Consider the following 25,341-nt stretch of genomic DNA (forward strand, 5'->3'; position numbering starts at 1 on the left):
ATGAACTCTGAAATATCTCCTGGGGCCCCCAAAGGTTCTGTGCCCCTCTCTGGCTTCCCTCAAAGAACAAACCCAGCCACCATAAATGCTGCTGTCTTGAGCCCATCTCTGTGACAATTTTTTTTTTTTTGGAGACAGGGTTGGGTCCCTTGCGGTGTCACCTAGGCTGGAGTGGAGTGGTGCAATCACAGCTCACTGCACCCTCGAATTTTGGACTTAAGCAATCCTCCTGCCTCAGCCTCCTTTGTAGCTGAAACCATAAGTGTGTGCCACCACACCAGACTAATTTTTAAATTTTTTGTAGAGATGGGATCTCCCTATGTTGTCCAGGCTGGTCTCCAACTCCTGGGCTCAAGCAATCCTCCCACCTCAGCCTCCCAAAGTATTGGGATTACAGGCAGGAGCCACCACACCCAGCTTCTGCGACACTTAAATTATTTCTGAGAACCAGGCTATTTAAGCAGGATTTCTTATGATTCAGTATAGAGAGCAAACTCCAAAGAAGTTTCTGCTTGCAGATTTGACCTAGAGCTTGGCCCCCAAGTTCTCACAGACCCAAGGCAGCAGGTGGTAGAGGATGTGGGAAGTCACCAGAGAGAAGGGGGGGCTGTGTGGAGGGCAGAGCACGTGCACTGATGAATACGCGTGCTTCTTACTTTCAACTCGGTCTGTTCAGGGTGCTTCAGTTGACAACTTGTGGGCCAAACAGAATCACTGCAAATAACTGTGCAGTTTTTGCAGCTCCCAGTACCCTAGTCCAGGGCTATATCGACCCAATAAAAGGGACCCCTTTACCTAATTCATGCAAAGAGTAACGGAAGCCCCGATGCCAGGCACTGTGTAGCTATGTTTACATCCATTGCCTCATTTAATCTCAATGGCGGTAAATGTTACATCCCATTTGGTGAGAACATGAAGGCATGGCGAGGTTCAGTTACTTGTCCAAAGTCACACGGCTGGTAATTGATGGAGGTGAGATCCCAGCAACACTGTCCTTTCCGCACCTCATTCTTGTTGATTTACCTGCTCTGACTGTATTGTCACCTCTAACTCTGTCCCTTTAATGTTGCTGTTATAACCCAGATGACCTCAGCCCTCATCTAAAGACTGACAATACCAAGTATTGCAAATAGGTAAAACAACTAGTACTCTCATAGATTCCTGGAAGGAATGTAAAATGGGACAGCTACTTTGGAAAACTATTTGTGAGTTTGTTGAAAAGTTAAACATATACCTACTATATGACTCAGCCATCCCACTCCTACATACATACCCAAGAGAAGAGAAATAAGATGTCTAAAGATTTGTACCTGGAGGTGGGTAGGCATAAAGGAAAAGGGGGAAATGCAGGGGCAAGTGGGGGCTGGAGAGATGGGGGCATCCCTTGGCTGCCTCACTTAGCTGCATTCCTCTGCAAACCAAGTCGAAAGCTCTTGGGAGCCCCATGCCAACATCATGAGGGCCAATCTGAGAGAAGGGGAAAGCCATTGGGAAGCCTGGGCAGTGCTCGGAGGGCCCACTGATGACCAGGCCCCCAGCTCTGGCCCCTGCTGGTGGGAAGGGCTGGGGTGGGGGCTAAGAAAGGAGCGTAGGTAGGAATGGCCCAGGCACAAGAGGAGAGTCACAAAGCAAATAACTGTGTGGACAGTGGACTGCGGCTGGCTGAGAACAGAGGTGATGAGGACCTGTCGTGGGAATTAGGCAGAGAGCTGCAGCCTGGCAGCTCTGCAGGTGCCCAAAGATTCAACCTGTGCACCTGAGATGCTCATTATAAGCCCCAAGACTCATTCTAAGGCCCAGCCCTAGGTGGGTAAAAGACAGGCCTGGCTGAATTTGCCCCATGGATGGGTGCCAGCAAGCTTCCAGGCTGAAAGTTTCAGGGAGCTGCTGCTGGGTGAGGCCAGGATAGGGCTTGACTCCATTTCTACTCCCTTGCCACGCAGACTGCACCCTACCACCCTAATGCTGCCCCTGACCTGGACAGCAGTATTAGCCTGTGAGCCTCTGATTCAGCTCACCCACGCTCTGAGCCAGAAGACTGGCCTAAAGGGATATGGGGAGACCTTTCCCTGCTGCAACCAGTGTCTGCAGGTCTTGGTCTAGCAGGCTGGTGTGGCAGAGCTGAAGTATCCCCAAGAACCTCTGGAGGTGGCCCTCCCCACCCCACTGTCCTCTGCCCCTGCCCCTGGTTCCCTGCTTCCATTTCTGCTCTCTGCTGGGATGGAAGCCTCAGCTTTCTGTTCCAGGTTGCTACTCCAACCCCTGCCCTGGCCCCCCAGAACCCCACCTTGGTTGCTGTCTACTCCTCCTTGGTGGCAGTTAGCATGGAAGGCCCGGTTATTTATACCCCAAAGAGAAGAGACAGTGCCTCCCGGGCTATTTTCAAGCATCCTCAAAACGACATTAGCTCTAAAGAAGAGCTTGGTGGGGTTAGATCTGAGGTGGAAGGACACCCTAATTCCCCACACCTAGCCCAATGTTCATTATCAGGGGTTTGGAGTCATATCTGGGACATCAAGCAGCCCTCTGTCACTTAAAGGATAACAATGCATTCCAACTTCAACCAGGAATGCTCACTCTTCACCACCAGCATTTTGGATGACCCAGGTCAGCACCAGCTGTAGACAGGGCTAAGGGAGTGCCTGTGGGTTTGTCTGTTCTGGCAAGGGAGCACAGACTCCTTGATTGGAAGGGAGACCTGCCTGTCCCCACCCACCCCAATTTGAAGTTATTCCCTGTTATTCTGTCCTTCGACTTTCATGCCACCCACCACACCTCCCACCTGAAATATGAACCACTCTCAGTTTCAGCTTACAGAGCTTTTACTCCTCATTTAAAGTTTTTCATTTTTGTTTTACTTATTTATTTGTTTCAAAGATGGGGTCTTTCTCTGTCACCCAAGCTGGAGTGCAGTGGCATAATCATAGTTCACTGCTGCCTCGACCATCTGAGCTCAAGTGACCCTCCTGCTTAAGCCTCCTCCTCTCATTTTTAAAAGCAATTTCTTTTCTTGTCCCAAATCTCCTTTTTTCCACTGCTTCGTCCAGCCCTTCACACATTCTTTTCTGAGCTCTAAAGTTCTTCCTCCAAGGTCTTCTGTCTTCCCTCCCACTCCTCAATCCCCCTCTTCACCAGTGCAGCTGTTCAGAAGAACAGTTATTTATTACATGAATGCCACCTACTGTGTGCCCCAAACCACAGGAACTAGAGGCAAGATAGGTCCATCTTTGGTTGAAGAATGGATGTGAACCAATAAATGTAGCCCAGAATATGCCCATGGTACAGTCTAGGTCCCAGAGATATGGAACACTTCCAAACAGGGAGGCAGTATATGAATGGGTAGTGATTTCTCCCTACCCTGCTTGGCTTCTCTAAAACATGATGGTATGACTGACAAAATGAGCTCCTCTGTCTTTTCCCTTTGTTGAATGCTCCTGGGTACTTCTAGGAGATGCCTGGTACATCTTCTTGGAAAATACATACAGTATCTTCTGATCTTTCCCCCTCTTCCCCCACCTTTCTCTCTTTCCTCCCTCTCCCTCTCCTCTCTCTCTCTCTCTCTCTCTCTCTCTCACACACACACACACACACACACACACACACACGATTGTCCTATACAAGGATGAAACTACACCTTTGAGAGCTGATGGTCTTTCCAGACTTGAGCAATACAGGATAGACAGCAGAGTCTTCCCTATTAAATGCTCTGGAAGAGGAATGGAGCTCCACTAGGCGACAATGGTGTTCTCGGTTGTGGGAAGCCTGTGCAAAGCTCTGAGGCTGAACTTCAAGGTGTCCCATACTTTCTGATCACACTTACTTACTGTACTGGTTAAAGCTCTGGTGGCCAGACATGACTCAAAGTTCACCCCAGACCGACTTAAACAAAGGGAATATGTTAACTCTCAAACAAAACTTGGCAGGTTGATCCAGAGAAGCTCAACCCAGCTGCCTAAAGGAGGTCACCAGGGACTCAGTTTCTCTCTAGGTCTTTGCTTTATTCTCAGCACTGCAAGGTGGCTCTTCAGCTTTCCCCTCTGTGCAGCCATGCCAGACTACTTTCTGGCACATTGACTAAGAGAGAAGAAATTCTCTGTGCCAGGTACACAATCATAATCATTCTCATTCTCTCTCTCTCTTTCTCTCTCTCTCCACTTTCTCAGAAATTCAGCAATGTGTCCTTGAAGCTCATTGGTTCTGACTGGGTCAAATATACATCTTTGCACCCCTCACTGAGGCCTGGAGAATATAATCCTCTGATTGGCATAGACAAGATTGTGTGCTGCAACCTTGGGCATGTAGGCTGAAAGTGGGGCACTACGGGCACCATGGCCAGGACCACTGAGGATGGACACAGGACAGAAGAGCAGCAGATAGCCCGGGCACTCTCTGCGTGATGTGGGTGATATGGTCACCTGGGATTTGCTTCAGACCAAACAACAAGTCACCTTGAGGAGGAAGACTCTGCTATCTATCCCATATCACCTAAGCCTGGACAGAGAGAGTATTAGCTCTCAAAGGTGCAATTTCATCGGTATACGGGACAATTTGTGTAAGAGTGGTGCATGTGCGTGTGTCTGTGTGTGTATGTGTGTGTAAAGAGAGAGAGAGAGAAGGGAGAGAGAGAGGGGGAAAGAAGGGAGAGAGAGAGAGAAAGGAAGAGGAACTGTATACATAAAATGTTCATTGCTGTCATCATCTTCCTCTGGAATATGGAAACACTGGAGCCTTGAAAGCCCTTCCTTCCAAACGCTAAACAGCCAAAAAAAAAGACCACACGTAAAATGTGATGCTGACACTGACCCCAGTCTAGCCTGAGAGGCTGTCCTCATTGAGCATGGCTCTGGGAGGCTGGGGCAGCTCCTACAGTCCCACAGCCTGGAAGGATGTGCACCTGGAAGAAAATAGGGCTGGGACTCTGAGCACCTGTGCACCCAGGCTAAGACCAGTTTCTCTTTGTCAAGGAAGAACCCACAGCCCCAGCCCTCTGGCACTTGCAGGGACAGACTGAGGTGGGTGGGGAAGTCTGGAAGGGTCCCGGGCCTCCAACTCCACAAATCATCCTGTTTTAATGTAAATGATGATTGCCAAGAGTACAGCATGTTTTCCTGTGTCAGCAGCTCAGTGACTAATGCCCCAAGATAAATGGCTTTGTTTTGCCTTGTTTGGAGGGATTCTGTAACCCTTCTCTCCTTTCCACAGAGTGGACTCCCCAGAGCGCTCCCAATCACAGCCTGGAGCTCAAGATGCCACCCAGGGTTCAGGGCCTCTTGCATGTGGTAGGGTCCCTCCCAAGTGCAATGAGAGTCTGGGAACCTGGCCGACACTGGAGGCTGAAGGATCCGAGCCCCCAAGGCAGCAGCTGGTGAGAACTTAGGCTGAATGGTCTGAAGTAATCTGCCATCAGTTCCCAGCAAATGACTTTAGAGGCACTGAGAGCAAGCTCCATGCCCTCCAGCCAGGCAGAAGCTGGGGTTGAAGGGAAGCTCCAGAAGGCCAGTATGATTAGGGAGAAATTTGGGGCTTGAGATGGAAGGGGAAGAATAGGCAAGTGGGATAAGGGAGAGATTACACTGCCATCTTGTGCCATGTGAGTGTTACTAAGCCAGGATTTTTTTTGCCAGTGGAGACAGGATTTTGGCAGACACACAATCTGTGGACCCAGATCCAGGTAGCTGGAAATCTTGCCACTAGCACTTACTGGCTGTGGCACTCTGGATGGTATTGCTTCCATTTAATAGATGAGGAAGCTGAGGCTTACAGCAGCTAAGCAATTTGCCTGAAGTCTCACATCTAGTTCATGGTAGAATGTAAACTTAAACCAGGGAAGTCCATCTCTAGAGCCAATAGTGTTAAATGAAGGAGAATACATCTCCCCAGCTGTCTGTTGACCTCTGACCACCCAATATGAAACGCAGCTCCTCACCCTTCTAGAAATGCTCCCTTGCTTAGCCACATGGCAACTCTTGTGGTTGACTTTTGCCACCTTCTGCTTTCTGAACACACTTCCTGGTCCATGTGGTATGTATCCCTTCCAGGCTGGAGCTTGTCATTGTCAGTGTAAAGCCCTCCAGAGCTCTTTCTCTCTGCCACCAGATATGTTCCAAAGAGCCTACTCTATCAGCCTGGTTCCTATATAAGGATAACATGAAACAGGCTCCAGCCAGCCCACAGTGGACAGGAAGTGTGAGTGAGAAATAAATCTCCATTGTTTTAAGCCGTCAAGATGTTAGGTTTGTTGCTGCAGTACAACTTATCCTATCCTGACTGATTCTCTGCTCTTTCCTGAGGAGGAAGCAGGTGAGTTCTTCTAGATGTACCCAGAAGCATTCAACAAAGGGAAAGAACAGGGAGCCAATTATTACCAGTCATACCATCATGTTTCAGAGAAGCCAAGCAGGGTGGAGAGAAACGGGCCTACGGGAGACAAGGATTACAGGGGCTGTGCACCATACAGAGCTTTCAGACTGCAGGAGAATCGTGCAGTCCATTTGAGGCCAAGGAGAGCTGGGCCAGGGAGTCCTCTCTCACACAGTCCAGATCCAGCCTGGAGCCCGGAGCTACCCAACTCTCACATGAAAGAAGTCAGAGCCTGGCCTCAGGAGGGGCTGGATCACCCTCAGGCTTCTCAGCTGCAGATCGGCGTCTTGCACAGGCCCATGGCACTGGTGCCCAGACACTCAGGTACAGAGTCCCTCCTCCAAGCAGTCACTATGTACAGTGTACTGGATCCTCAGTGCGTATGAGCCCTAGGAACACAAATTGCAGTATCAGGCATTAGGTAGTGGGACCGTGGAAGGAATCCCTGTAAATGGGTCTGGGCCATGTGGAAAAGTGTGGGCATTAATCCTTCTCTGGGATCATCTCCTCCCCAATCTAGCATAAACAGAGCCCTCTATGCGGCCCCATCCTGGATTTCTAAGACAACTAAAGAGAAAGTGGTTAGACTATAAAACAATCTCTTCTGGGTAAGGTGGCCTGAGGGTGGATTTGAACTGGGACAGATGCTGGGATCTGGTTCTCAGAAGATGGGGAGTAGAGACTTTTCTCTAAAATGGCAGCCGATTGGTGTGGATAGGGGTATGCCTCCAGGTGCAGTGGCCCCCAGACATGTTACTACCACTTTCCCCTTTCCCTCCAGGCAGGGCTAGCCTATACTCATTCTTCACCTGACCATCTCCCCCTCCCAGTTCCCCAGCACCAGCCCACTTCCCAAAAGCTGCATGAAAGGTCTGATCATCCTTCCTACACAATGCGTAAGTTTCTTCCAGAAGATCTCAGAAGTGCCATGCTATTTCCTAGAGAAGCAGTGAATTGTGAAGTCCCCTCTAGCCCTTTCCCCCAGCCAAGATTAGTGATTTGAAAGCTACCGTGGGCTGGGTGCAGTGGCCTACATCTGTAACCTCAGCACTTTGTGAGGCCAGAGCAGGTGGATCACCTGAGGTCAGGAGTTCAAGACCAGCCTGGCTAACATGGTGAAACCCCATCTCTACTAAAAATACAAAAAATTAGCTGGGCATGGTGACAGATGCCTATAATCCTGGCTACTCAGGAGGCTGAGGTAGGAGAATCACTTGAACCCAGGAGGTAGAGGTTGCAGTGAGCTGAGATCGTGCCACTACATTCTATGCTGTAGCCTGGGTAACAGAGTGACACTCTGTCTCAAAAAAAAGAGAGAAAGAAAAAGCTACCTTGGAAGCAACCTGGAAGTTAGCTTGGAAGCTACCATTAGCATCACATTTGACTCTTGCATCTGTTAGAAGAAGAGCATGGAAGAAACAGCCCAGCCCTTGAGATCAGACAAACTTGGGTTTGATTCCCAACTCTACCATGGGCCAGATGCGTAAACTTGGGCACAGGGCTTAAATTCTGTAGGCCTCAGCTTCCTCATTTGTAAAATGATGATATCAGTCATCACATCATGATAGTATCTAATTAAAGGTGAAAAGGGATGAAACAAGACAGCCCTTAGCATACGGTCTGTCTGACATGCATCACATACAAGTGCTTAATAAATGTTCAGTATTACTGTGCTCTTCCAAGGGAGAAAGAAGCAGAAAGCCTCCCCAAGCAGTCAATAAATTTGCTTGATTCGAAACAGGAGGTAGGGGAACAAAACAGAGGCTTGGGGAAACCACGTAAGGGGCTTGGCAAGGACCCTAAAAGCCTGGTCAGCTGCAGCACCCAAGTACTAAGCACACTGGTGACAAGGTCTGCGGGCAAGAAGGAGGTTCTGGGGGCCAGGAGTCCTGTCAGCCAGCAGCCTGGAGCCTGCCCAATGCTACGTCGGGTGAACATCTGAACCTATCTGTTCAATGTCCAGAAGAGTTCAAAACCCAGCCCTAGAAAAGCTCTTCCTTAGTTGTACCCCATCCACTCTGTCATCACTTTTTTGTTTCTGCTATTGCATTGTTATGTTGCCTTTTTTTGACCTTCAAGTTGCTTGTGCATATTTCAGAAGCTGTCAGGCCTCTCCATCCAAACCAGTATGCATGAGGAGCGGAGGCCATGGGGAGCACCAAGTGCTGTTCAGGAGCCCAGAGAGACCCAGAAAGGCACAAAATGAAGAAGATGCCACATTTAGGGCTGCTTGAAGAAGACAGGGCCCCATCTTCCTGAAAGATAGCTGCCTAGATGAAGAATTTCATCCTAAAGCATTCCAATATGTGTCAGTCATTTAACTCCAGCCTAATTTATATGGAAATCAATAATATGGGACTTTGGGTCCCAGGTAGCAGAGCAAGCAGGTACCCAAACCTTACTCCTCCATCCCAGCATATAGGAATGACAGATACGTCATTAATTTAGAATATATGTACGTAACTGTGTTAAAGAGAATAAAGAAAGGAAGATCTTCACATGTGAATAGTGGCAAAGGAAACTAAAGCAGGAGCTGGAGTACAGCTAAGAATTGGGAACAGAGAAGGGTCACTGGGATTAGGGCTGCTATGTCAAGACTGGGCTCCTATGTGAAGCCATGAACACATAGCCTGCCCACCAGGGAGGCGGCAGACTCTACTCACCCACCTACCCATGTGTCTGGAAACATACTGCTTGCCCATGACCAGAAACACAGATGGGGCCTAAGAAAGAAATTGCTCCCCATGTCAATATGAAGTTCAAAACTACTCCATCCACATGGAGATGACCACAAGACAAAGTTGTGAATCAGAAAGGCACAAGATGAACCAAGAAGATGCCACTTTTAGGGCATCGGCATCTCCAACTCCAAGCCCTGGGGAGCTGGGGCTAAGGCAACTGCAAAACTACCCTATAGAGAATGCCATTTAGGAGAATACCTCCAAAAAAATTGAACTGTCAAAGGAGATTATCCACAAAAAAAATAAGAGAGAGCTGTGTAATTTACAAACATGTACAGGAAAAAAATAATAAAGTCAATTCAACAGAAGGCAAGAATGAAGGGGAAATGAATAAGCAAAGAAAACCCATGGTGAATAGGAACAAAAATGGTATTGCCAAAGTAAGTAAAAGTATATTTATACTCATAATAACAGATATAAATGGGTCAAATCTTTATTCAAATACAGAAGTTCATAATGACCTTTGCCCTCTTTAATTCACTTATATGCTATTTATGAAAAAAAAAAATCTAAAATTGACACAGGAAGGTTGGAAATAAAGTTATCCATTAAAATGGTATAACAGCCAGGCACAGTAGCACACATTTGTAGTCCCAGTTACTTAAGAGGCTGAAACAGGAGGATCCCTTGAGCCCAGGAGTTGAGGTTACAGTGAGCTATAATTGTGTCTGTAAACAGTCATTGCACTCCAGCTGGATCTCCAACTTTAAAAACAAAAAAATAAAATCAGCCAGGCAGGGTGGCTCATGCCTGTAACCCTAGTGCTTTGGAAGGCTGAAATGAAGGATTGCTTAAGACCAGGAGTTCAAGATGAGCTTGGGCGACATAGCAAAACTCCATCTCTACAAAAAAAATTAAATAAAATGAAAGTTAGCCAGGCACTGTGGCACTTGCCTGTAGTCCCAGCTACTCAAGAGGCTGAGGCCCAGAAGTTCAATGTTACCATGAGCTATGATGGCACCCTGCACTATAGCCCAGGCCGAAGAGTGAGACCCACTCTCTAACATAAATAAATAAATAAGAGGCCTGGCACGGTGGTTCACGCCTGTAATCCCAGCACTTTGGGAGGCTGAGGTGGGCAGATCACGAGGTCAAGAGATTGAGACCATCCTAACCAACATGGTGATGCCCCGTCTCTACTAAAAACACAAAAATTAGCCGGGCGTGGTGGCACATGCCTGTGGTCCCAGCTACTCAGGAGGTTGAGGTGGAAGAGTCGCTTGAACCCAGGAGGCGGAGGTTGCAGTGAGACAAGATTGCGCCACTGCACTCCAGCCTGGCAACAGAACAAGACTCCATCTCAAAAAAAAATAAAAAAATAGGAATAAATTAAATAAATTTTTAAAAATTTAATGGCATAACCATAATGCCTTATATTCAACTGAGACACTTAAACTATGCAATTGATAGCATCAAAAAAGAAATGGACAAATCCACAATCAGAAAAGGCCACTCTCTCAGAGATAAACAGATCATGCAGTCAAACATTTCCCATATTATAAAAAGATTTAAACAATAAAATTATAGGAGGTTTGATGTAATAGAGTCATATAGTACTTTGCACTCAACAGAAAGCACACACTCCTTATAAGTATATATGGTCATTTATAGTTGGCTTGCACTGTCTGTCAAAAGAAGTCTTATCAATATGATACAGATACAGACCGCATGTTCTGACCACCACACAATACAACTCAAACCATTAACGGAGGCCTTCTTCAAAAAAAAAAAAAAAAAAAAAAAAAAAAAAAAAAAAAAAAAAAAAAAAAAAAAAAAAAAAAAAAAAAAAAAAAAAAGCCCGATATATTTGTTTGGAAGCAAACAAGTAAAACAATCCCACTGCCAAACAATGTATGGGTTAAAGAAGAAATCTCAATAAAAATTATGAACGTTTTAGAACTGAACAATGATGAGAGGGAAGAGCAGAAGGGCATGGCACATCAGAATTTGTCAAGCTATACCCAGATAGATGTGACTAAACCTAAATATATTTACTAGAAATTGAGAAAGGTTTAAAATAAGTGGATTGGGGATTCAACTCAAAAAGTTGAAAATAGAATAATGGGAAAAAAACAAAAGGAAATAGTAAAAAAGGAAATAATAAAGATAAAAGCCAAAAATAATAAAACAAAAAGAAATAAAAATAGAAAGGAATGATTAAATAAAAAGTAGTTTTTGAAGAGCTTAAAACCAAGCTATCATTCATCCCAACAATCCCATTACTGGGGACATACCCAAAAGAAAATAAATCATTCTACCAAAAAGATGCATGTACTTGTATGTTCATTGCTGCACTACTCACAATAGCAAAGACATGGAAACAACACAAGTGCCCATCAGTGGTAGATTGATAAAGAAATGTGGTACATACAACTATGGAATACTATGCAGCCACAAACAAGAATGAAATCATGTCCTTGGAAGCAGCATGGATGCGGCTGGAGGCCACATTCTAAGCAAATTAACACAGGAACAGAAAACCAAAAGTATTATATAGGAGCTAAGCACTGAGAATGCATAGACATAAATATGGGAACAATAGACTGTGGACTACTAGAGGGTAGAGGGAGTGGGGTGGGTTTAAAACTACCTATCAAGTACTATGCCTGCTATCATGGTGATGGAATCCATACTCCAAACCTCTTCACACAATATTCCCAGGTAACAAACCTGCATATGTATCCCCATATCTAAAATAAAAGTTGAAATTTTTTTAAAGTGGTTGTCTGGAAGTAAATAAAACTAATGAAATACAGTTATACATCATTTAACAATGGTGATACATTCTGAGAAATGCATTATTAGGCAATTTTGTCACTGTGCAAACATTGTACTTAGTGTGCATGTACACAAATCTAGATGTTACAGCCTACTACACGCTATGCTGTATGGTATGGCCTATTGCTCCCAGGCTACAAATCTGGACAGCATGTTTCTGTACTGAATACTGTATGCAATTGGAACACAATGGTTATGTATTTGTGTTTCTAAACATAGAACAGGTACAGTAAAAATGTAGTATAAAAGGTAAAAAAAAAATGGTATACAGAGGTCACTTACCATGAATGGAGCTTGGAGAACTGGAAGTTTCTCTGGGTGAGTCAGTGAGTGAGCGGTGGGTAAATGTGAAGGCCTAGGACATTACTGTATGCTACTGTAGACTTTATAAACAACTAGGCAACACTTAACTTACATCAATAATTTTTCTTTCCTCAATAACAAATTAACCTTAAATTACTGTAATTATTTTTACTTTGTAAGTGTTTTAATTTTTAAACATTTTGGCTTTACACACGCAGCTTAAAACACAAACACATTATACAGCTCTATAAAAAATTATTTATTTCCTTATTCTATAAGCTTTTTCCTAGTTTTAAAACTTCTTCTTTACTTCTTAAAGCTTTTTGTTAAAAACTAAGATATAAACACACACATTAGCTTAGGCCTCCACGGGGTCAGGATCATCACTAACTCTGTCTTCCACCTCCACACCTTCGCACTGCAAGGTCTGCCGGGGCAGTAACATGCATGGAGCTGTCATCTCCTACGCTAACAATCCCATCTGGAATATCTCCTGAAAGACCTGCTTGAGGCTGTTTAACAGTTAACCTTTTCATATAAGGAGAAAGAGTACACTCTAAAATAATTATATAAAGTATGGTATAGCAAATCTATATACTAATGACAGTCATTTACTATCATTTTCAAGTATATGCTGAACATAATTGTACATGCTATAATTTTATATGACTGGCAGCGCAGTAGGTTTGTTAGCAATGTGTTGCACTATGATGTTATGATGGCTACACTGTCACTAGGTGATAGGAATTCTTCAGCTCCATTATAATCTTATGGTACCACTGTCATATATGCACTCCGTTGTTGAATGAAATGTTGTTATGCGGTGTATGACTATATAGAAACCTTTGGTAGTATGGAAAGCAAACGGAGAGCTAAATAATACGTTATAATAATAATATTTTCTTTAACATATCATTACTAGAAACAAGCATATATAACTACAGATACAGCAGAGTTATTCGGAGGAGACTTCTGATAACTACTTCTATACTTATCATGCTTTTTTATTTTCTATATTTCTGGTACTTCAAAAGCTGGGGCCTTGCTGACCCTGGAGAGAACACCTCTCCCAGGGCTAGTCAATTTCTAGAGATACTAAAGAACTTCTTTGTAAGCATGCCTTTCAAATGCAAACTAACCAATCCAGAGTCTGGACCCCTAACTATCTCCTTTATGGGGCTCTCACAGGTTTCTCACCCTCTGGGTCACTATCCAGCCACTCTAATCATCCCAGAGCCAGGTATCAGGCATCTAGGGACAGCTTCTACATCCCAGAGCTGCTGAAATTATTCAAACTAGCTATCCTAAGCATGCCTACCCTGCTTCACCCATTCCTTCCCATGGAAACTACAGTAAAGGTTTCTTGTCCACATTTTCCCCACTCCCTCTGCCTCCTAGCTGATCCTTGTGCTTCCCAGAGTCCCTCCCACTTGCACCTATGGTGTGTATGCCTTCTACTCTTGGAACTGTATGTAATAAACCATCTTTTCAATGGTGGTTTTCTCCTGATCTGTTGGCCTCACCACACCTGAATAATAATAAAACCCATATTTTAAAACAACTTCATTGCCATTCCAGAAGGAGAAAGAGGAGCAGATGGATCAAGAAGGAAACATGAGAGATGGACAGTATCTTCAACCTCAGAAACAAAAGTTCCTCTGGAAAAATCAAGCATTATTAATGAATGACAAGCCAAGCTTAAATATCTCCTGGTGAAATATTAGGATGTCAGGGATAAATTTTAAAATCCTTTATGTATTTGTACAGTGGAAGGAGGGTGGTGGCTTACCTTTCAGGGTGAAGAGGACTGAATTGGAATCAGACTTCTCCTCTACAATCCTAAATACAAAAAGAAATATGACCAATATAGTAATATCTACAAAGTTCCAAGGGGAACAGACTGCAATTGAAACATGAAGGTTATAATTCATCTGTGATGGCAATTAACACATTTTGAAGCATGTAAGCATTTAGAATGTATATCACTCCCTCAACCAACCAGAAATATTTGCTCAAAGCAGTGCCAGCTAAGCAAGAAAAAAATGGAAAAATCAGTAGAAATTAGATACATAAGTAGAAGTTAGATAATAATAAGTAGAAATTAGATATATAATAGAGTTAACATTAAAAATTGATATTAACATGATTTGAAAAGTAATAGAAATGTCTAAAATAATTACTGAAAAATAAGATACATAAATGTAAGAAACAAATTCATGATAATAATCTTCATCTAAAACATCATTATATCAAGAAAAAATGGGAAATAGAAGTGGGGAGGCAATTAGCATGAAATCATCCCACACGGGGGAAATAAATACATACCATGTTCCTTTTGAGGTTGAAGAAACAATATACTCTCTCTCTCTCTCTCTCTGCCTCTCTCTCTCTGTCTGTCTCTCTCTCTCTCTGTCTCTCTCTCTCTCTCTCTATATATATATATAGTATACTACTATGTACATGTAGTATATATAGAGTATACATAGAGCAGTATATATATAGTATACTACTATATACATGTAGTGTGTGTGTATATATATGTATATATTACAGAGAGACAGAGAGAGAGAGAGAGTACATATATATATATATATATATATATATATATATATGCAATGTGGGTGTATTTGTTTAAGGGAAGAAGTAGTAGACTAAAAATAGACAGTATAATTTTCTAATATTTAAATACAGTCATATACCACATCACCACATTTTGGCCAATGAAGGACCACATATGCAATGGTGGTCCCCTAACATTTTAATACTATATTTTCACTGTACCTTTTCTATGTTTAGATGCACAAATACTTACAACTGTGCTACAATGGCCTATAGTATTCAGCACATAACATGCTGTAGAGATTTGTACCCTGGGAGCAATAGGTCATACCATATAGCCTAGCTGTGTAGTAGGCTATACCATCTAGATTTGTGTAAGGACCCTCCATGATGTTCACACAATCACAAAATTGCCTAGAGATGTATTTCTCAGAATGAATCCCTGTCGTTGTGATGCATGACTGTATAAAAAAAACTTGCAAGGTAAACTTGAGGAGACAGGAAAATGGCAAGGGGGAGTATAAGGAAGAATGAAGAACAGAGAGCATTATCATGAGATGAATGATGAAATTCCCTGACTCTAGAGGCTCAGAACTAGAATGACACAGGGAACTCCATGCTGTGAGGACTCTTTCCCATCTCTCATCCCTGGGTCTCTTGTGCATTGCCTTCATTTTCCACATTTGCAGCAATATATGTCCTCTGTTTTCTGTCTTCCCCTGGAGGAAGATGGCTATAGCACAGGCAGCCCCAAGTGTGTATCCCCTCAAATCTAGAGAACAGCAAAACTAAGTGTAACCTGTTGGTCCCAATTCCCACCACTCGGGGAGTATCTGATTGGCCCAGCATGGTCATATGCCCATCTCTGGAGCAAACAAGTGTGGCTTGAGAGGGTCTTCCATGGCTTCCTATAAAGTAGACCACCTTCTGGGAAAGGGTGAACAATCTACTGGGTATCCACTACCCAAGTACAAACAAAAAGAAAGCAATATTAATATAAGACAGTACAATTCACAACAAAAAAAGCATTGCAAGGGATATTGCTAAGTGATGTAAACCAGATGAGAATATAAGATCCATGAATCTGTGTACACTGAATAAAGCATCAAATGTACAAGTCCAAAAAGGTTAAGTATTAAAGAGAAATTCAATAAAACCACAGCCATAAAAGAACACCAAACATACCTTATCATTTCTGAGAGATCAAGTAGGCAGGCATTAAATAAGAATATAGAATGATTGAAAATTATTATTAAACTTTGGCTTCATAGATTCATATCAAAATGTGTTCCTAGAAATGGAATGCATATTCATTTCAAATGACCAAGAAACAATTACAAAATTTGATCATATCTTAGGCCACAAGGAGAATCTCATTAAAATCTAAAATGCAGAATAGTACAATGCACAAACTCAACCACAATGCAGCTAAACTACACTTTAAAAACAAAAGGAAAAACAAAGAAATAAACTGAAGCCACTCTAGAAGGGTGTAAAATAGTTTTAATAGCCCTAGAGTCAAAGAGGAAATCAAGACTGCAACTAATGAATCATTATTTAGAAAACAATGGGAAGCCATAGCAAAGAGAACATAAAAGCTCTAAAGAGCAAAATATATATAGTTTTATGTTTTTCTTATTAAACAGAAGAAATAAATTAAATGAATTAAGTTCTCAACTCAATAAAGCAAGTAAAAGGGCAAAGTCAGTAAAACTATGAAAAGTTAGAAGAAAAATTTGAAGATAATAAATTAGATAATAATAAAAAGAATAAAAACTATAGATCTGAGAAATCTAAGAGTTGGGTCTTTGAAAAGACTATAATTAGGATAATAATAATAGCATTTATTGGGCATTCAGCTAATGGCTAGGTACTGTGTTGTATTAGGGTTCTCCAAAGAAACAGAACTAATTTATATATATATACACACACACACATATATACATATACATGTATATGTATATGTTTATATATGTATATGTGTATATATATGTATGTGTGTTATATATACACATAAGTTCTGTTTCTCTGGAGAACCCTAATACATCATAATACCATACACCATAGTGTGTATGTATATATACATATATATAATATGTATCTATACATATACATACATATGTGTGCATATATATATATATATATATATATACATAGAGAGAGAGAGATTTATTTTAAAGAATTGGCTCACCCTGGATGTGGTGGCTAATGCCTGTAACTCCAGCACTTGGGGAGGCCAAGGCAGAAGGATCCCTTGAGCCCAAGAGTTCAAGACCAGCCTGTGCAATATAATGAGACTTGGTTTTGACAAAAAAAAAAAAAAATTAATTTGCTGAATGTAGTGGCATGCGCCTGTAGTCTCAGCTACTCAGGAGAGTGAGGTGGGAGGATTGCTTGAATCCAGGAGTCTGAGGCTGCAGTGAGCTGAGATTGGGCCAGTGCAGCCTGGGCAACAGAGTGAGACCTTGTGTTAAAAAAAAAAAAAAAAAAGAAAAGAAAAGAATTGAATTGCTCACATAATTATGGAGGTTGAGAAATCACAGGATTTGCTGTCTGCAAGCTGGAGGCCAAAGAAAGCTGGTGGTGTAGTTTTACGGCCTGAAAGCCAGAAAGTCAATGATGTAGATTCTAGTCTGTCTGATGGACTGAGAACCAGGAGCACCACGGGCAGGAGAAGGTCTATGTCCCAGCTCAACCCCTTCTTCCATCTTTTGATTCTATTCAGGCGCTCAATGCATCAAATGCTGTCCTCTCACACTGGAGAGGGCCATCTGCTTTGCCCATCCACCAATTCAAATGCTAATCTCCTCAGGAAACACCCACATTAGGCACACCCAGAAATACTGTTTAATTGATATCTGGGCATCCCAGGGCACAGTCAAGTTGATTCACAAAATTATCACACATGATAAGCACTTTAACACTGGCACATTCAGTTCTCACGGTTGCCTCAAACAGTAGGAAATATAGTTAATCCTATTGCACATATGGGAAAAGTGAGGCTTTGGAAATTAAGTGTTTTATCTCAGATCTGTCCACTACCAGAACCCACACTGTTGGTCATAAAACTGCCTCTAGCAGGGCGAATCAAAGAGGAGAGAGATAGCAGCCGCAGACACACAGCACAGTGAAGGAGAGAGACATGCATCACTGTAGAGGAGAATTAAAAACCAGGAGAAAACATTACGCACAATTTGATGGATAGAATAACTTTCACTTATTCTTTATTTATTGCAAGTTTTTGTTGACATAGTCAAGATCACACACTTTGTTGAGTTTTGTATCCTTTCTTTATCTCTTTTTATGTAGAGATAATTTCAAACTGAAAGTTATTAAGAACAGTACAAATAACTTTTCCCCCTTAACAATTTCAGAGCAATTTGCCAATAGGATGTCTCCACATCCCCCAATATTTGAGTGTGTATCCTCTTAAAACAAGGACGTCTTTCCACAGAATCACAACATAACCATCAGAATCAAGAAAAGAATATGAATATATTACTATCACCTAATCCACTGACCTCATTCAAGTTTTTCCAATTGTCTCAATAATATCCATAAGCAAGCAGATCTAATCCAGTATCAGGTGCTGCGTTTTGTTGTCATTTCTCTGTAGTCTCATTCAATCTGGAATGATTCCTCAGTCTTTTCTTGACTCTCTTAACCTTATACTTTTGAAGATTTGGCTTGTCTGATGTCTGCTAATGATCAGATACAAGTTCTGTCACATGCTTCTCAATGCATCCTATCAGGGATCACATAATTTCAACTTGACCTTGATCCCTTAATTAAAGGAATGCCTTCCACTGTCGAGTGACTCTTTTTCCCTTTGTAATCAGTAAGTACTTCGGAGGGAGGTGCTTTGAGATTTATGTAACTATCTCATTCCTCATCCACAGTTTTAACGTCCATTGATGTTGCTTGGCTGAGTCACATATTTCTGTGGGGGTTGTCAAATGGTGATTTTCTAACTCATCATCCCTTCTATACAGTTGGCATCCTACTCTCAAGGACAGATTTCTCTTTTCCCCATTTATATATTCATTTATTTGTCAATATCAGCATGGACCCATGGATTCCTATTTTATTCAATGGTTAAAGAAAATCAGTTACTACTCTTATGTATTGTGTCAAGTTATCCCAGATTTGGCTAGTGGGGGTACCTTCAATCTGGTTTCTATGTCCTTTTGACCTGGACTTATCATTCTCTGAGCACTTCTTTACTTTCTGGCACAACACAATGTTCCAAGCTCACTGTGTACTTTTTCTGCCCCATTCCTGGAATCTGCCATTCCTTCAAAAGCCCTGGTTCCTTTTAAGGGATAAAGGTATTTAAAAACAAAGATTCAGGCACTGTATGTGCTCAGTGCTATTAGGGTGTTTCAGTAAAGAGTTGAGAAAACTGTGTTTGTCTATCTATCTATATCATCTATCTCTATCATCTGTCTATCTCTATTATCTATCTATCAATCTATCCATCGTCTATCTATCTATCTATCTATCCATCTATCTGTCGTAGGAGCTACCAGTGATTTCCACCTCCTGTTATTCAAGTTTGTATATAATCCCCTCCCCTTGAGTGTAGAATGGTCCTACTGACTTACCTCTGAAAAACGGAATATGATGAGTGATGGGATGTCACTTCTTCAAGTTTAGGTTACAAAAAGATTGACTTCCAACTTGGGCATTCTCTCTTGCTCAAGGGAAGCCAGGAGAGCTATCTTCTGGAGAGGCTCACAACCAACAGCCAGTGAGGAGTGAATCTTTCCAACCACATGAATGAGTATGGAAGCAGATCCTCTGCTAACAGAGCCTTCAGATGAGACTACAACCCTTGATGACAGTTTGATGACAGACTTGCGAGAGACCTTGAGGCCCCTGGCTATGCTATGCCTAGATTCCTGCTACACAGAAATTATGAGATAATAAATATGTTCTATTGTTTTAAGCCACTAAGGTTTGGGATAATTTATTATACAGAAGTAGAGAACTAAATATGCACAAATACATAAATGTATTTCTGTATCTATTCTATGTATTGAAAAAGTGAGTTCGCATCCGTAACCCCAATTCCAATTCAACAACACAGGATTAATTCTAGTTTGTTCCCCTTCCATAGTTGTAACTCCCTTCTCTGACAATGTGAAACTTGGCTGTCATTATTAATAATATCCTTACTTATTGAGTCAGTCTCTTCACCCCACCTTACTTATATGCATTTTTCTCTTATGTCACCTCCTACCCCATGCAGGCTTCTTCTTCACCCTACTCAGATTCTGACACCCCAGCTTAGAGCTGTGGTCACCACCTAGCCTGTATGGACCCCTATCTTGTTCAGTCCCCCCTAATGACTTCTGGAAGAATATTTCAAGAAGGGAGAGAAAAAGAGACAAGGAGGCTGAGAGGCAGGTAATATACAATATCAAAATTGATTTCAGAAAAGATAGAAAGACAATAGAGAAATAAGCTTGAAAGAAATTGAAAAATAGATACCTACTCACAAAAGATATTTCAGATCTCAAGCAGTAGATCAATCCTGTGCTAGTAAACTGTTCTAAAACCCAGAGAAAGAATTAGTATCTCAAATCATTTTACAAAACCAGCAAAACTCTGGTATCAAAACCAACTAAAGAAACAAAAACTACACATAAACAGTAAACTGAATTCAGCAATATATTTCAAGATAAATGCATGACCAAATAGATTTAACTCCAGGAATGCAGGGTTAGGTCAATGTTAGGAAATACCTTCACTTTAAATTATGAGTAAAAGGATATATGTGGATATAACAGTTAATATCAAAAGGATTTGGTTATTTTTATTCAGACTCTTTTCCAGATATATAAGTCAGGGCTTTTTTGGTTGCAAGTAACATAATCCAAGTCAAGATTAAGCAGACACAGACGTCAATAAGTGAAGAAAAAAAAAAAGAGTAGAATAGGCATTGGAAAGGAAAAAGCAAAACTGTTTTCAATCTATCCATTACAGAATAAATATTCTAATCAATGACTTTCCCATCAATCAACAATAACCAGATTGAAAAAATAATGGGGAAAAATTCCATCTACAACATCATCTTTGTTTAGCTTTTGATTTTAATATTTGTAAATGTTCAAATGTTTCATCTTTTAATTTCCCTTTTTATTTTGAGATATCTGTAAATGTACATGTAGTTGTAAGAATATGTACAAAGAGTCTGCATGTACCCTTTACCCAGTTTCACACAAACTTGGATCTTGCAAAACTATAGTCATAACCTTGATATTAGCATTGATCTAATTCACTGATCTTATTCAGATTTTCCCAGTTCTTGTGTTCATGTGTGTGTGTATTTTAACTCTATGGAATGTTGTCACATAAAGAGGTTATTATATTTACCACCACAGTAAAGATTCAGGACAAGTCCATCATCACAAAAGCCCTTCAAGTGGCTCTTCTATAGCCATATCTACCTCCTACCTCAACTCCCTATACCCTGTCTCTGGCCCCTACCAGCCACTAATCTGTTCTCCATTTCTATAATTTTGTCATTTCAAGAAAATTATATACAAGAAATCATATAGTAGTAACCTTTTAGGATTGGCATTTTTCACTCACCATGCTTCCCTGGCAATTCATCTAAGTTGTTGTGTCAATTGTTGATTCATTTTTATTGCTGAGTGGTATTCCACATATGGAGGTGAAACAATTTTTTTAAGCATTCACCAGTTGAGAACATGTGAATTATTTCCAATTTGGGACTATTATCAATAATATCATGTTGAATATTATTTCATGTGCTCATTTGCCATTTGTATATTCTCTTCATGTGAAAGGTCTGTTCATGCCATTTCCTCGTTTGCTAATTGGATTCTTTTTTACTGTTGAGTTTTGAGAGTTCTTTGCATACTCTAAATACTAGTCCTTGTCAAATATAGGTTCACGAATATTTTCTCTCAGTCTGTAGCTTGTCTATTTCTTCTCTTCTCATGGGCTTTTATAGAGAAAAGGCTTTCAATTTTGAAAAGGTCAAATTTATCATTTTATTTTATTGTATAGACGTGATTTGGTGTTGAATTTAAGAACTCCTTTCCTAGCCCCAGATCCTAAGATGGTCTTCTATTTTTTTCTAGAAGTTTTATGCTTTTATGTTTTACATTTAGGTCCATGATAAAGCATATGACAAAATCTAACATCCATTCGTGATAAAACTCTCAGCAAATTAAGAATAGAAAGACGTTACCTCAACTTGATAAAAGGCATCTATTGAAAAACCTACAGCTAACCACAGCATTACATAACACTTAATGGTAAATGACTGCGTGCTGTCAATCTCAAAATGAATTCTTCCTTGTTCTTTCATCTCTGTACTACAAGCTTCCTTTTCAGAGTCCTGGATGGGTATGCCTGATTGGCTGGCATAGTTTATGCGCTGGTACCCTAGCAAGCAGCTTGAGAAAATGTGATTCTGCCCTTTTCAGATTCTATGTATAAGGCAGTTTCTGTCACCAAGACACCTAACATGGAGGATTCCATAAACATCAAAAGGGAGTCCCACTATGACCTTGTTTCCCTGTCCTCCACCCTCTCATTCATTATTTCATCTCTCTTTCCATTCACACTTTCTGGGAGAACTACTCGTTTGTCTTCCACATAATTATTCCAGTTTTCCAGTGTCAGTTCTGCTCCTCACACCCTTTGGTGTGGATTGTAAGTCTTTTAGTTTCTTTCTTATCCTTCTTTGAACTTACAATTCCCAGGTAGGTTGACCACAAAGATGGCGGCCAACAATTCCTCCTAAAGCTGTGTGCATATGCACCTCCTCCCAAGAGAGGAGACGATTTCCCTTCCCTTTCATCTTGGCTGATCTTGTGACTTGATTTAACCAATAGAATTAGCGAAACTCATGTTTTAGAAGACTTCCAATCCTGGATCTGGCAGTTTCTACTTTCTCACTTGGTGGGTCCAGTTGCCATATAAAGAAACTCAGGTCACATGAGAGACAGGGGGTCCCACAATTCTCTAGCTACCAGGTGCCAGATGTGCAAGTGAAGCCATCTTAGACATTCCAGCCACAGCCCGGTTCTCAACTGCTACCACCCCCTGGAGAAGGCCATGGGGAGCAGAATTGCCCAAATGACCCTGTCCTACTTCTTTCCCACAGAATTGTGAGCAAACAAAATGCTGTGTTTTAAGCCACTACATTTTAGGGCTACTCATTACATCACGATAGGTAACTTGACACACTTTCACGTCTTAGAAATTCCCTTTCCATCTTATTTTGCCATCTTTTTATTTCATCTTATTACCTCTTGGTCTTTTTTCTCCTTGTGGCTTTCTTTAGTTATTCACCACTTTATTTTTTTTTTTCAACTTAGTGAGGGTTCCAGACAGTTTTCTAAAATGGTCTTCTAGTTACTCTCTGCACTTCTGAGTCATCAGGATGAGGTTTCCTTCTTACACTTTGCCCTTTGCCTTTTTTTAACAGACCAAGTTGAATGTTCTCCTTTTGTATTCATTTTCAAAATAAAGGAAATACATCAAGACTCTGTTTTAGTGACAGACAAAATATATACATTTTCCTGGGTTCCAGCACAGTCCATTTGTCACCAGTCGAGTCGCTTCTTGTATCTATAGCAACGGGGCTTTTGAGGGCTCTGTATCCACAGAAATCTCAGCCCAAATACCAGGGGCTGGTTTCTAGGCTTTTTTTTTTTTAATATGGTGCTGCTGTACTGTGGTGGAGTCTTTCTTTTTTTTCTTTCTATCCCAGCTAGGTAAGCATATGGTGGAATCTTTCTTATCCCACACCTGAAACATCCTGAAACTTTGTGCCTATGATTCCCTGGGTTGCTACCAGGTCTGTGTCCTCACCCACAGACATGGAACTGCATATGAAAGTCATACACTTCCTCAAATGCAAAACACCCCTTTGGGGTCACCCCATGTTACCCTGTTGTTTTCCAGCAGCTACAGTCTCTAAATGAATGTAGAAACATTCATGGAAAAGCAAAATAAGTAGCACCCACACAGTAGTGGGTCAGCTTCCCAGTTTTTAAATTAGTTTGGTTTCAGAGTGGCTTCAGGCAACTAGAGCAGGATTAATGAGATATTCTGCTTTCTTTCAAGAGGAGCATGAGTATGTCACTTGTTTCTGGTTTTGTGATACAGCTTTATCTGTATCACATTTAGCAAATTCCTCCTATAATCTGACCATATGTTGTACATCAGCCTTGCTTTCAATTATGTTAAACATTGTCATGTCTTCCTAAGTTGTCATGAGTTTTTAGAGAAAAGGTCATTGAGGTCACATCAGAGACAGCTAATTGAATGTTCAAATTGATTCTTTTTAATTAATTCATTAATTGTAATGGACACTAGGAACCCCGCCTTCATTAAAATCATTAGCAGTCAAGAATGACTATCTGACAGAGGTTCATATTAGATCTGCTGGAGAAATTGCAGGAGTAGCAACAATCCTAAGAAGATATTATGCAGAAAGAATTTTAAATCTACTTTCTCAAAAGATGCAAATGTCCTGTGGAGAGAAAATTGGGAAGGAAAATGTCTGAGGCGAGGGAGAGGCTTGATGGAAAAGCTTCCCTAGTTGGAGTCAAGACACTGAACTAGGAAATTATGGGTCATCACAATGCCAAACTTTAGGCTTGAATTATATCAAGTTAGGGATCTTGAATGCTACAATGGGATGTTGAGGCCAATCAGTACTTAAATTTGAGCCAATAAATTTTCAAACCAAAGACCCTCCTGAATCTAAGTACAGAGAGAGGAGAAGTAAGAAGTCATTCTAAAATCAGGGTATTGAGTGAAAATCTGCAGATTATATCATGTGACGTAGGCCCAGGCTCTCATACCCCATTGTTTTGGTTATCTACTGCTGCTTAATCACCCCAAAATCCAAGAGCTTAAGACAACAAGTGTTTTATTGCTTACAATTCTGTAGATTGGCTGCACCCAACTAAATACAATCATATGCCACTTAACAGTGGGGATAATTCTGAAAAATGTGTCAGGCAATGTTGTGAGAACCATAGGGTGTACCTTATATAAACCTCGATGGTAGGCCCTGCTACACACCTAGGCTGTATGGTATGGCCTACGGATCCTAGCTACAACCCTGTACAGCATGTCACTGTATTGAATACTTGGCAATTAGAACACAATGACTAAATGTTTGTGTATTTAAACATATCTAAGCACAGAAAAGGTACAGTAAAAATACAGTATAAAAGATAAAAAATGGTCATCTCCATAGGATAAACGGAGCTTGCAAGACTGGAAGTTGTTCTGGGTGAGTGAGTTCGAGTGAGTACAAGTGAGTGAGTGAGTAAGTGCTGAGAGAATATGAAGGCCTAGGACATTACACTACTGTAGACTTCATAAACACTGTACATTGGGCTACACTGTAACTTTTTTTAGGATTACTATAATTTTACTTTATAAAATTTTTTAATTATTTTAACTTTTTGGGTCTTTTATAACACTTAGCTTAAAACACATTGTACAGCTATACAAAAATATATTTTCTTTACATACTTATAAGATTTTTCTATTTAATTTTTTTTTTTTTTTAATTTTTTGTGTTAAAAACTACAACACAAGT

The 25,341-nt window shown here is 41.2% G+C and overlaps 1 long non-coding RNA gene across 1 annotated transcript in view; it reads right to left on the reverse strand.

Moving 5' to 3' along the window:
• The window catches only part of LOC119470137, a 61,235-nt gene that overhangs the window by 32,272 nt on the left and 3,622 nt on the right, over window positions 1-25,341 (reverse strand). Inside the window, exon 2 of the long non-coding RNA XR_005199018.1 lies at window positions 13,972-14,021. This is a non-coding gene — a long non-coding RNA (uncharacterized LOC119470137). The remainder of the gene's footprint in view (window positions 1-13,971; window positions 14,022-25,341) is intronic.

Source organism: Cebus imitator, unplaced genomic scaffold, assembly GCF_001604975.1.
Source record: "Cebus imitator isolate Cc_AM_T3 unplaced genomic scaffold, Cebus_imitator-1.0 Scaffold23, whole genome shotgun sequence".
NCBI lineage: Eukaryota > Metazoa > Chordata > Mammalia > Primates > Cebidae > Cebus > Cebus imitator.